We start from the raw sequence: 12,166 nt of genomic DNA on the forward strand, positions 1-12,166 counted from the left end.
GATGCTGGACTCTATGCTTCGTATATCGTTGCAACCAAAAGCTCTTGACTGAATTTGAACTGTAACAGTGCAACAAGGTGGAGGAATCCAACATGGGGTGGGAGGTCACGGGGAGGGGACAGGGGGAAATCCCAGAACCTATGAAATTGTGTCACATAATGCAACCTAATTAAATATAAATAAATAAATAAATAAATAAATAAATAAATAAATAAATAAATAAATAAATCATAGTGTGGCTGGCATGGTGGTGCCATGGGCTAAGCTATTGTTTGCACCATCAGAATGCAATGATAGCAACATTTTTGCTTCTGATTTAGCATCCTTTTAATATAACTGCCTGTGTGCCTGGCCCTTGCCACCTGTCCTGCAGACACACGTGAAGTTTCTGGCTCCTGGTTGAGCTGTTTTTTCTCCTGTTATCAGTTAATACTTGCCACTCTCAATCGAAACTACAATAGTGTGTAAAAGATTCTCTTTGTCTCTTTCGCTCTTACCATCTTCTCTGCTTCTTTGCTTTTTCTTCTTCCACTGTCACACAAATAAATAAATGTCTTCACAAAGAAAATAAAGTGGAGGTTATCATCACAGATGAAGAACCAATTGTCTCAAGGAATGACTGAGGAAAGTTTATCATGTCCCTTTGGCAAAGTAGTGAAGGGTGTAGTTGTAGTATCAGGGGAAAAAAGTAACTTTTTTCCTCATGTTTACAAAATATTTAAGCTCTCTGCAAGATTGACTGAAGGTGTTAGGTACAGGGTTTCATATAGAAACTTTGCCTCCCTGGCCTGCCCCCTCAGGGAAGTTCCCCAAGTTTTCGTTCCTGGCCTGCTCCCAGCCCAGGATCTCATATGTGCCACTGGGAGCAGCAGCCCTACTTTTCAGAGTCTGCTCTCAGTCCTAGCCCTTGCATGTGGCAGCAGGTGCTACAGCCTAGCCCTGCCTGGCATTTTCCCAATCCCATATCCAGCCCCAGCCTCAGCCCCCAGGAACATCAGGTGAGTCCATGTCAGATGAGTTCTGTGATCTAGCCTGGATTGGCCAATCACCATGCCTAACTCTCTGTGTAATCCAGTGGGTGCTGCAGTCCCACATGGGTGATCTCACAGTTCCCCTACAGAATCTGCCCTAGATCAAGTCCTCTCACATTCTGGTGGGTGCTGTGGTCCAGCCTGACATGGCCCACTCCCAGCTCCAACACTTATGGGAGGGTTCTACCATATACTCCAGCCATGCAGGACCCCTTACCCCCAGCTTTTGTAAGCACCAGTGGGCAGTGGATGATGCTGTTTAGCCCAGTCTATGTCTCTCACAGGGTTGGGTGCCTTGGCTTGACCCAGACATGCCCTCTGGTTTCCCCCGCTTTAAGCCACTGCATCCCAGCTCCCTATCTTACCTGTGAGTGCAGTGGCCCAGGCCATGGAAGACTCCAGAAAGAAGTACTTCTCTGTCAAAAAAAAAAAAAAAAAAAAAGAAGCAACTATGCTGGTATACTGGTATAGTTAACCCAAATTTAGCATTGACCAGGCTCAGAATGCCTGCCATCTATTGGCTGATTTTCTCCCTGCACTGCAACACTTGCCTAGGTACAGAGCAATCTAGGCAGTTGTCTGTAGCTGCATATGAAGCAATTTTTAAAAATTATTTTAGTTTTACTTTTGATGATCTTTATGTAGTTGATTAGTGTGGGAAGGGTTAAGGATTAGGGAAAAGTGGGTGAGGCTATTGTTTACAAATTTTATTTTTCTTCTTTCCGCATCTGGGTAAATGGGGGAGAGAATGGGAGAAGCCACACACAGCCTCCCAACTGCCTCAGTACCCGGGGATGGTAAACAGCCACCCGATGTCATCCCAGGTCACCAGTGTGGAGCATGCTCAGAGGGTTCTGTTCAAGTGGTTTCAATTGTCCTGAAATATTGTTACTATCACCTATTCAAGGATGAGGAAATCCTTCCAAGGTCCATTGGCTGACATAGTCTACCTTAGAATCTCCATTCAACCAGATATTTGCTGTCAACATTTTACGGGGGTGGTTGACCAATTAGCTCCACCCTCCTTTCTCAGTTATGATACCTGATTTTCTCCATAGGCTCTAATGGCCTGCCATATCATCCATGTGCATGTGGGTATGCCATACACTGTTACATCTTTTTTTTTTTAAGATTTGTTTTTATTAATTTTCTTTTATTGGAAAGGCAGATATACAGAGAGGAGAGACAGAGAGGAAGATCTTCCGTTCAATGATTCACTCCCCAAGTTAGCCGCAATGGCCGATACTTTGCCGATCCGAAGCCAGGAGCCTCTTCCGGGTTTCCCATGCGGGTTGCAGGGTCCCAAAGCTTTGGGCTGTCCTCGACTGCTTTCCTGGGCCACAGGCAGGGAGCTGGAAGGGAAGCGGGGCTGCCGGGATAGAACTGGTGCCCATATGGGATCCCAGGTGTGCAAGGCATGGACCTTAACCACTTGCGCCACCGCACTGGGCCCATCCTTTTTTTTTTTTTTTTAAGATTTATTATTTCTATTGTAAAGGCAGATATGCACACCAGAGGGAGCTGCAGCCTAGTTAGAGTCCCACTAACCCTCAGTAGGCCTGCCCCCACACCTCTTCTTGTGCTTGTAAGTATGTGCAGCAGACCGGTCCAGTCTGCCCCACAACCCATTCAACTCTTGCACACTTCAACTGGCTGTTGAAGCCCAGTTCAACTCAACCTCACTGCTTTCCCTGGCCACCGGCTGGGCGCAGGATGGGAAGTGGAGCTGCTGGGATTAGAACCGGCACCCATGCATGTTCCCAGCACATTCAAGGACTGTGGACTGTGCAGTGATGGAATAAACCAATGCGAAACCTTGTCCATTCTTCATGTACAGATCCCTCATGGCTGTAAATTGTTCCGTTTCTGCAGTATGCAAGATTTCAAGCATCCACCGTTGTGCATCTGCTTCACATTGCTTTCTGTAAGAATCTTCTATTGTACAATCATACTTTTCAACAAAAATTCCTTGAACGAACTGTTCAGTCAGAGCAGACTTTCCAACACCCCCTGAGCCAAGACTAGCCAGTTTATATTCACGCATGATGCAAACCTGTCAAGATGTAGCACCCTCTCACGCTGTCACTGGACGCTGGCAGCCAGGGTCACCTGACGCCTCCTTGGGGTCGCTGTTCTGGGCGCCCATGTGGTACTTCAGCTGCTGGTTCCCGCTCTGGCTAGGTTACACGCCTGACTTTGGGCGAGGTGTCAGGCGAGCAATTTTTTTTAAAAGATTTATTTTTTATTTATTTTTTCATTTTTTTAAGGCGGATGTACAGAGAGGCGAGACAGGGAGGAAGAACTTCTGTCCAATGATTCACTCCCCAAGTGGCTGCAATGGCCAATGCTATGCCGATCCAAAGCCAGGAGCCTCTTCCGGGTCTCCCACTTGGGCACAGGGTCCCAAAGCTTTGGGCCATCCTCCATTGTTTCCCAGGCCACAGGCAGGGAGCTGGATGGGAAGTGGAGCTGCCGGGATTAGAACCGGCGCCCATATGGAATCCTGGGCGTGCAAGGCGAGGACCTTAACCACTGCGCCACAAGGCGAGCAATTTTTACAAAGGCCCATGAGGTGACTAGCCATCTCTGAGCCTTTCTTAAAGACCTCTTCCTCTTTTTTTAGATTCTTCAGTGGCTCTGCTTTTTGTTTTCTCTTGGGTCAGGCTGAGGTTCTGTGTCCTCACGTCCACCCACCCTGCTGACAGGGAGGGGGAAGTGTGTAGGCTGACCTTCGCAGTCTATTTCCTCCTCTGCACATAGCAGCAGAGGCGTGTCTGCCAACCAGCAGCTGCTTGTCCGTTCCAGTTCACACCTTGTCTAGCATTGCTAAAATTGTGACTTTGTTCTCCACCTGAAATAGCGGTCTTTGGTTTCCATTCGACCCAAAGTCTTTCAATTCAGTCTAACTTTCATTTGTAGAGTTAGTTTGGAAAGAAACCCCCTCTTTTCGGTAGCAGAATTTGTGTACTATCCGTGTGATCATCTTCTTTACACATGTCATAGACTCTGTGTGGTCATCTAGGTGTAGGCTTGGTTTGTAAAAAAAAATAGTTACAGTATAAATCAATTATTGAATCTATAGAGATTTAAAACTATTTCTTCTCAATTGACGCTTCATAGTTTGTGTCTGACAAAGTTTTAATAATTTTTCACCATTAGTGAGGTAAAGTTTTTCATGAATTTTTTGTCTTTTTTTTAAATAAGAGTTAGATTTTCTTTTATTTTTCTTTCTTTTTCTCCCTCCCTCCCTCCTCCTTCCTTCCTTCCTTCCTTCCTTCCTTCCTTCCTTCCTTCCTTCCTTCCTTCTTCCTTCCTTCCTTCCTTTTTCCTTCCTTCCTTCTTCCTTCCTTCCTTCTGTCTTTCTGCCTTTCTTTCCAATCCTTCCATTCCTTCCTCTTTCTTTTCTTAGGAAACTTTATATGAAACAATTACAGAGAGAGAGGGAGAGACACATAGACTCACACACATACAGAGCCAGCGAGCAAGAGACAGAAAGAATGAATTAGCTCTTATGTGTTAATTCACTCCTCCAATGGAAACCCTGTCCACCATTGGCCCAGGCTGAAGCCAGGAGCTTAGAATTCCATCTGGGTTTCCCATGTGGGTGACGAGGGCTCAGATACTTCAGCTGTCTTCTGCCGCCCCAGCTGCATAAACAGGAAACTGGATTACAGGTGCAGCTGGGACTCTAACCAGCACACATAGGAGATGCCTGTATCTCAGGCAGCAGCTTCACCTTCTGTGCCACAGTGATGCCCCGAATCCAAGTCTGCTAGATGACAGAAAATAAGCAGGCATGTAAAATTTCTTTGTTAACATTAGAAAATATACTCAAGGTCCCGGCACCATGGCCTAGCGGTTAAAGTCCTCGCCTTGCATGTGCTGGGATCCCATGTGGGCACTGGTTCTAATCCTGGCAGTCCTGCTTCCTTCTCATCTCCCTGCTTGTGGCCTGGGAAAGCAGTCGAGGACGGCCCAAAGCCTTGGGACCCTGTAACCATGTGGGAGACCTGGAGGAAGTTCCTGGCTCCTGGCCTGGGTTTGGCGCAGTACCAGCTGTTGCGCTCACTTGGGGAGTAAATCATTGGACAGAAGATCTTCCCCTCTGTCTCTCCTCTTCTCTGTATATCTGACTTTGTAATAATAATAATAACAATAATAATAATACAATACACTTAAGTTTAAAATCTTGGCTTTTATATATTCTTGTATGTTTGTTTTTTTAACAGTGAATGTGAGAGGCAGGAGGCTAGGGGAGAGGTTGAAATTGGTTTGTAGCCAGTCACTATGAAAGCAGGCAGAGGGATGGTGACCCTGAAATTCTGTTACTTCCCGAAGAACCTCGGAGATGAGACAGCTCTGGGCAGGGTTGTTGGCTGTAGGTCCCGGATTGGTCATTATCTTCCCTTTCATTTTATTGGCATCCAGCCCCAGTGTTGTCAACAGGCCTGTTCATTCCAAACACTGGGATTTTCTTTCTTTCCTATTTTTTTTTCTTTTTCTTTCTTTTTTTTAAGATGTATTTTATTGGAATGTCAGACATACAGAGGAGAGACAGAGAGGAAGATCGTCAGTCCATTGATTCACTCCCTAAGTGGCTGAGATGGCTGGAACTGAATCAATCTGAAGCCAGGAGCCCGGAGCTTCTTCCATTTCTCCCACGCAGGTGCAGGGTCCCAAGGCTTTGGGCAGTCCTCGACTGCTTTACCGGGCCACAAGCAGGGAGCTGGAAGGGAAGTGGAGCTGCTGGTATTAGAACCGGTGCCCAGACGGGATCCTGGGATGGTAAAGGCGAGGACTTTAGCCGCTACGTCATGATGCTGGGCCCTAAACACTGGGATTTTTATAAGCAATCAAGCCTCAGGCAATAGTTTTCTTTTCTTTCTTTTTTTTTTTTTTGGAATATGAAAAATTTATTACTAGACTTCTGACACCGACATTTATGATCTTGGTCTCTCTTTCTTGCCTTTGTATAAGGCCAGGAGGGACACATTTGCTACTTTAACCACCTTAAAGCAGACTCCGGGAATGTCACCAATGGCATGACCCTTCCGCCCAAATCCAGCCACCAGCACTTGGTCGTTTTCCTGGATGAAGTTGAGGCAGCCATCGTTGGGCACGAAGGCCGTGATCTTCTTGCCGTTCTTGATCAGATGCACTTGGACGGACGCACTTCCTGATGGCCGAGTTGGCTTGCTTGGCCTCCACGCCCACTTTCTCCAGCACGATGCCCTTGGCGTGGGCCAGGCACCCCAGAACGGATTGACCTTGAGCACTGTGGCCAGGTGCGCCTTCCTGTACTGTTTGTAGTGCCACTTCTGGTCGCGCTGGTGGCTGCGGACCTTCCTGGCCGGGCGGGGCCCGCAGCACTTTCCCATCTTGCCCACGATGTGCGGGCCTGAGCCAAACTCAGGCAATAGTTTGGGTCCACTTTTCAGGGCTTTGTCTGGGGCCAGTCTGAAACGGTGGGAAAATCATAGCTCTGGGAGCAAGACAGACTAAGCTCAAAATTTGGCTTTGTCCTTCATGAGCTGTGACTCTAGGGCAAGCTCTGATCATTCTCTGGCTTTGTAGTGCCACTGGGGTGTTTAAATAAGAGAAGGTATGCATTGAGTACGTGACATTGAATCATAGTGACTCTTGAAGTGTGCCTAAGCATAAGCATTGCTTGGAAACTTGTTAGAACTCGCCTTCTAGGTCTTTCCAAGGCTTGGTGAGGTCTCAGAGCATATTCTTTAGCATCTGATAGAAGTGCAGAAAATGCTGCCTTTCCGACTCTGTTTGTTTGCTATCCGCATAGATGATGTCTGATACTTTCGTCAATACTAAAGCTCAGGAGTCAACACGTTCTCTCCTCTAACCTCTCGTTTTTATTTTCCCTTCCTCCTCCCTGGTGAAAGTTGACATTCATCACACAAACTCAGAGAATGTTAACATTGCCAAGTGCCAAGTAAGGAGGGAACCGCCCCCCCCCCCGTTGGCATTCCAGAGGCTTTGTTTATTTATGTGACTCATAAAGTGCTTGGGCTCAGCGGGTTATCAGGAAGATTCAGAGTGTGCCTGGGAGGAGTCTTGATGTAGCGTCTTCCACCCGCCCGTCCGTCTGGTGTCTCCTGCTAAAACCGCTGCAAGTTCATGGCCACCTAGTCCTGATGAGGGCATATGGCCAATTTAGCACCCAGTATGAGCAACAGGGAGAGGTCAGATCAATAAATGAATGAAAAACTTCAGTTGTATAAAAATGATCATAGGTAAAAAATAAAATCATATTTACATAGTGTCATCTTATAAAAGAAGATTTATTTATTTTGTCTTGTAAAGTCAGATTTCCATAGAGAAGGAGAGACAGAGAGATGTTCCCGGCACTCGCCCTTGGCATCTCTCTGCATGGCCTCATCTTAGCAGGACTAGATGATTGTGGATAAGTGGCTTAACTGCTCTGCCTCAGTGTTCTTCTTACTTTTCATTATTATTTTTAAAAATTTATTTATTTTTGTTGGAAAGGCAGATATGCAGAGAAGAGGAGAGACAGAGAGGAAGATCTTCTGTCCACTGATTCACTTCCCAAGTGACTGCAACAGCCAGAGCTGAGCCGATCTGAAGCCAGGAGCCTGGAGGTTCTACCAGGTTTTCCATGCGGGTACAGGGTCCCAAGGCTTTGGGCCATCCTCAACTGCTTTCCCAGGCCCCAAGCAGGGAGCTGGATGGGAAGTGAGGCTGCTGGGACACTAACCAACACCCATATGGTATCCCAATATGTGCAAGGTAAGGACTTTAGCATCTAAGCTATCATGCTGGACCCAGTTTAAAGCAATCTTGCAGAACTATTGTGAGAAATGTACAAAATTCCCAAACATTATGTGACCTTTTATGAAACACCCTGCAAATATAATATTATCAGGTTATTACTAAGTGGTAATAGGCATCAGGTGAATAGTTATTTGATTAATGGCTAATTGAGTGATCATTTGAAGGAATGAACAAAATCTCATGCTTTTTGATAGCAAAGGTTTCTCTCCCGGCATGAAAACAAATTTCACGAAAAACTGTTGTTTTAAGTACTAAGTGCACCCCAATGCCTGTAAATGCCTGGATCAACACAGCTGAACAACACAATTTAATGTGTACTAGCCTCAAGCTGGAAGCCATCCAAAGGACTGTCAAAAGATGAATGGACAAAGAGATTGGCTGTGGGATGTTCTTACACTGGAAACCAGCAAGCAATACCAAGGAACTACTGACAGGTGAAACGACTTGAATGAAACTCAAAAGCATGATGCAGACCAAAGCAAGCCAGACCTTGAGGGGTGCATAGATGACTTCATTCTAGAACATTGTAGAAAAGGCAAACTTAACCTGGAGTCAGGAAGCACAGCAGTGGTTACCTGATCAGGAATGGTCTTTAGGATGAGCTACAAAAGGGGCTGATGGAGAGCTTCCCTGGGGGTCAAGAAGTGCTGAATCTTGGGAGTTGTGGCAGCAGCAAAACTGCAGGATATTGTTAGACTCCATTGTAAATGGATGGATTTTATTGTCAATGACGCTTCAACTAAAGTTGCCTGTGGAAGGCAAAAAAAAAAAAAACCAAAGTTACACTAGTCTGCCCTGTGTCTTTGGTGTGCTGTTACTCAGTCTCCTTTACCAATGCTTGCCACCCCAAGGGGGCACAGCAGGGGGAAGGACTATGTGGCAAGCAGATATTCTGAGCCTGTTCCCCAGGGGCTTTCCTGTGTTGCTCTTATTAAATGCGAACCTCTTTGTTTTTATAAAGAATTAATTTCTTTTTATTTTAAGATTTATTTATTTTTGGAATGTCAGATATACAGAAAGGAGAGACAGAGAGGAAGATTTTCCATGCGAAGATTCACTCTGCAAGTGACTGCGATCCGAAGCCAGGACGCAGGAACCTCCTCTGGGTCTCCCACAAGGGTGCAGGGTCCCAAGGTTTTGGGCCATTCTCTACTTCTTTCCCAGGCCACAAGTAGGGGCCTAGATGGGAAGTGGATCTGCTGGGATTAGAACTGGCGCACATATGGCTTCCAGGTGTTCAAGGCGAGGACTTTAGCCGCTAGGCCACGCCACTGGGCCCGAACTTCTTTTTTTTTTTTTTTTAAGATTTATTTATTTATTGAAAAGTCAGATATACAAAGAGGAGGAGAGACAGAAAGGAAGATCTTTGTCCGAAAATTCACTCCCCAAGTGACCACAATGGCCAATGCTCTACCGATCTGGAGCCTGGATCCAGGAACCTCTTCTGGGTCTCCCACAGGGGCGCAGTGTCCCAAGGCTTTGGGCCATGCTCAACTGTTTTCCCTGGAAACAAGCAGGGAACTGGATAGGAAGTGGAGCTGTCAGCATTAGAACCAGTACCCATATGGAATCCTGGCGCATTCAAGGCCAGGACTTTGGCCATCAGGCCATGCCGCCATGCCCGCGTACCTCTTATTTTAGCACTAACCTGGCATGTTTCCCAAATGCATTTAACACCCGTGCTCAAGCCTCGCAGGAATTGTTGGGGCTACCTTGTTCATTCTTAGCAAGTTATGCCACTGTGACAAGCTGTCACAGCATTCTCCAGCCTACACAGTGAGAGACTGTGGCTTCCTCCACAGTTGGGGTGTGGTTGCAGTGATTTCATCATGCCTGAAAGGAAAAGGGCCAGCATTGGATGGAGCAGTAGGAATGTAGAAATGATGCTGGGTCTACCACATCCCACCCAACTCTGAGCTCCCCCTCCCCCAGCTGCCTATCATCGTAAGGACCGCCCTGTTACACAGTAACTTTGCTGTCCCATCATAGCTGTCTGGTCAACATCTGTGGGGTTCTCCTTAGAAGGTTCCTGAAAATACCAGAGAGCATTGGCTGCAGCATTTGCAGAGCACATCAAGCTGAGCTACCTTATTGTTCATCATGATGTTGAGTGACACGCCTCCAATGACAGCATCATCTGAACCATCAGCTACCCCATAAAAGGACTGCACCAGTTTTGCTGGAGAAGCAGTGGCCATTCTTGCTCTAGAAAGGTCAGCTTGCGTTGCTCTCAACACTGCCCTCTGCTGGTGCCCTATTGTGTCTCCTTGACACAATCATGCTCCATTTGCCCTAACCTTACTTTCCCCAACCACTTTCTAAAAGAGAAAGTAATTTGGTCTCCCTCCTCCTCCCACCACTCTGTCTCCTAGAGAGCTTGTCATTAGAACTAATCTCTTTCTCAGAAGATGAGCTCACTGTCATTGTTGGAGTTGTGCTTTGTCCACAAGTGGATAGACCTGTTGCCTAACAACATATCCATCTCGTATCTTCTTCATGTTTTACTCACTGAGCTGAAAAATCAAAATAGTCATTTGACTCATTTGGAATCTAGGAAAACTCTAAAAAAAACTACAGATAACTGTTGATTAAATGTTGGGTTTCTTTTAGTTTTAGAGATGTACTTTTCTCTTCTCTCCAACTTATTTGAAAGAAAAATATGATCTTACGGAACAAACTATTTCATTATTTGATTTTTCATCACTTAATCATCTATTTGGAACATTTCCTTGAGTCATCGAATACTCTGAATGAACTTTCTGTTAATTAACTATTGTCCCATAACAAGTGGCATCAGATTAGTCTCATTTAGCTGTTTGAGGTCAGTTTGGGTGACATTGGTCCATTTGTCTTCATCCTACTCTTAGGACCAGCAAACAAGTTCTAGAATGATTTCACGATGACAAGAGTGCACGGGCCACACCTAAACCACACACTTCAAGCCTCTGTGTTTTCACATCTGCTAACACCACAATGGCCAGAACGAACCGTATAAAGTGAGCCTGATGTCAGGGACAACGCCCTAGAATCCACTGTTGTGGAAGAATTGCAGCTATACAGCGAAGGTTGTAAATAGAGGAGAGCTTTAACCTGGGGCCAATAATTAGACCCATTACAAAGCTCCTATTCAGGGGCCTGCACAATGGTACGGAAAGACGAATCCTCCACCTGGCGGCACCAGTATCCTATCTGGGTACCAACTTTGGAGCCAGCTGCTTCTAATCCAGCGGTCTGCTCATGGCCTGGGAAAGCAGTGAGGAATGGCTCGAGCCCTTGGGCCTCCGCACTCACGTGAGAGAGCTGGAAGAAGCTCCTAGTTCCCAGCTTCGGATCAACTCAGCTCTAACTGTTGCTGCTATTTGGAGATGGATTTGTGAACCAGCAGATGCATGCTCGCACTCTCTCTTTGATTTTCACGTAAAATAAGTATCTGAATTTTTTTTTAAAAAGCTCATTTTCAATGACAGACTCACATGGACAGTTTACCATTCACATGATGCTATGTTCCAGCTACTGTTATAAATGCTTTAAAAATATTGAATTCTCAGTACAGGCTTATGAAGGATTAATTATTATTGAACATCTTGATGTGTTTATTAGAGAAGGAGAGTGGCAGACATGCACACACACACACAAACACAGAAAACTGATGCAATGATTCACTCCCCAGATACATATTACATCCAGTGTGGGGCAACGCTTGGAACTGCAGGCCACATCTCCTCTATGGGTGATCTGAACAGGACTGCCTGAGCCATCAGCCCCACCTCCCTGGGTCTTCACTGGCTGGGAACAAGACAGGAGCAAGAGCTAGGAGTCATACCTGGAGCTGGAGCTAGGAGTCCAATCTATGTATTGAAAGAGCAGACACGGGCACCTTAATGACCAAGTTAAATGCCTGTTCCCAATAAGTATCATCATTCACTTTATTTATCAGACAAGAAGACTGACTTAGGGGCCTGGCATGTTAGCCCTGTGGCTGGAGTCTCTGCCTTACATGAATGGGAATTCAATATGGGTGCTGGTTCGTGTCCCAGCTGCTCTGCTGTGCTTCACATCCAGCTCCCTGTGTGTGACCTGGGAAAGAGTCGAGGATAGCCCAAAGCCTTGGGATCCTGAACCAATGTGGGAGACCTGAAAGAGCTCCTGGCTCCTGGCTTGGATCGGCACAGTGCTGGCCATTTCGGTCACTTGGGGAGTGAATCACTGGACAGACGGAAGATATTTCTCTCTGTCTCCTCTCCTTTCTCTCTATATATCTGACTTTGCAATCTAAATAAATAAATCTTTAAAAAAAGATGACAGATCGGGCCCGGAGCAGTGGC

At 46.0% G+C, this 12,166-nt stretch overlaps 1 pseudogene; it reads right to left on the reverse strand.

Annotated features, from left to right (window-relative positions):
• Window positions 1-5,916: 5,916 nt before the first annotated feature.
• LOC121146738 lies at window positions 5,917-6,409 on the reverse strand (annotated as a pseudogene).
• Window positions 6,410-12,166: the final 5,757 nt, after the last annotated feature.

This window comes from Ochotona curzoniae, unplaced genomic scaffold (genome assembly GCF_017591425.1).
Source record: "Ochotona curzoniae isolate NIBS_2020 unplaced genomic scaffold, NIBS_Ocur_1.0 contig_1337, whole genome shotgun sequence".
NCBI lineage: Eukaryota > Metazoa > Chordata > Mammalia > Lagomorpha > Ochotonidae > Ochotona > Ochotona curzoniae.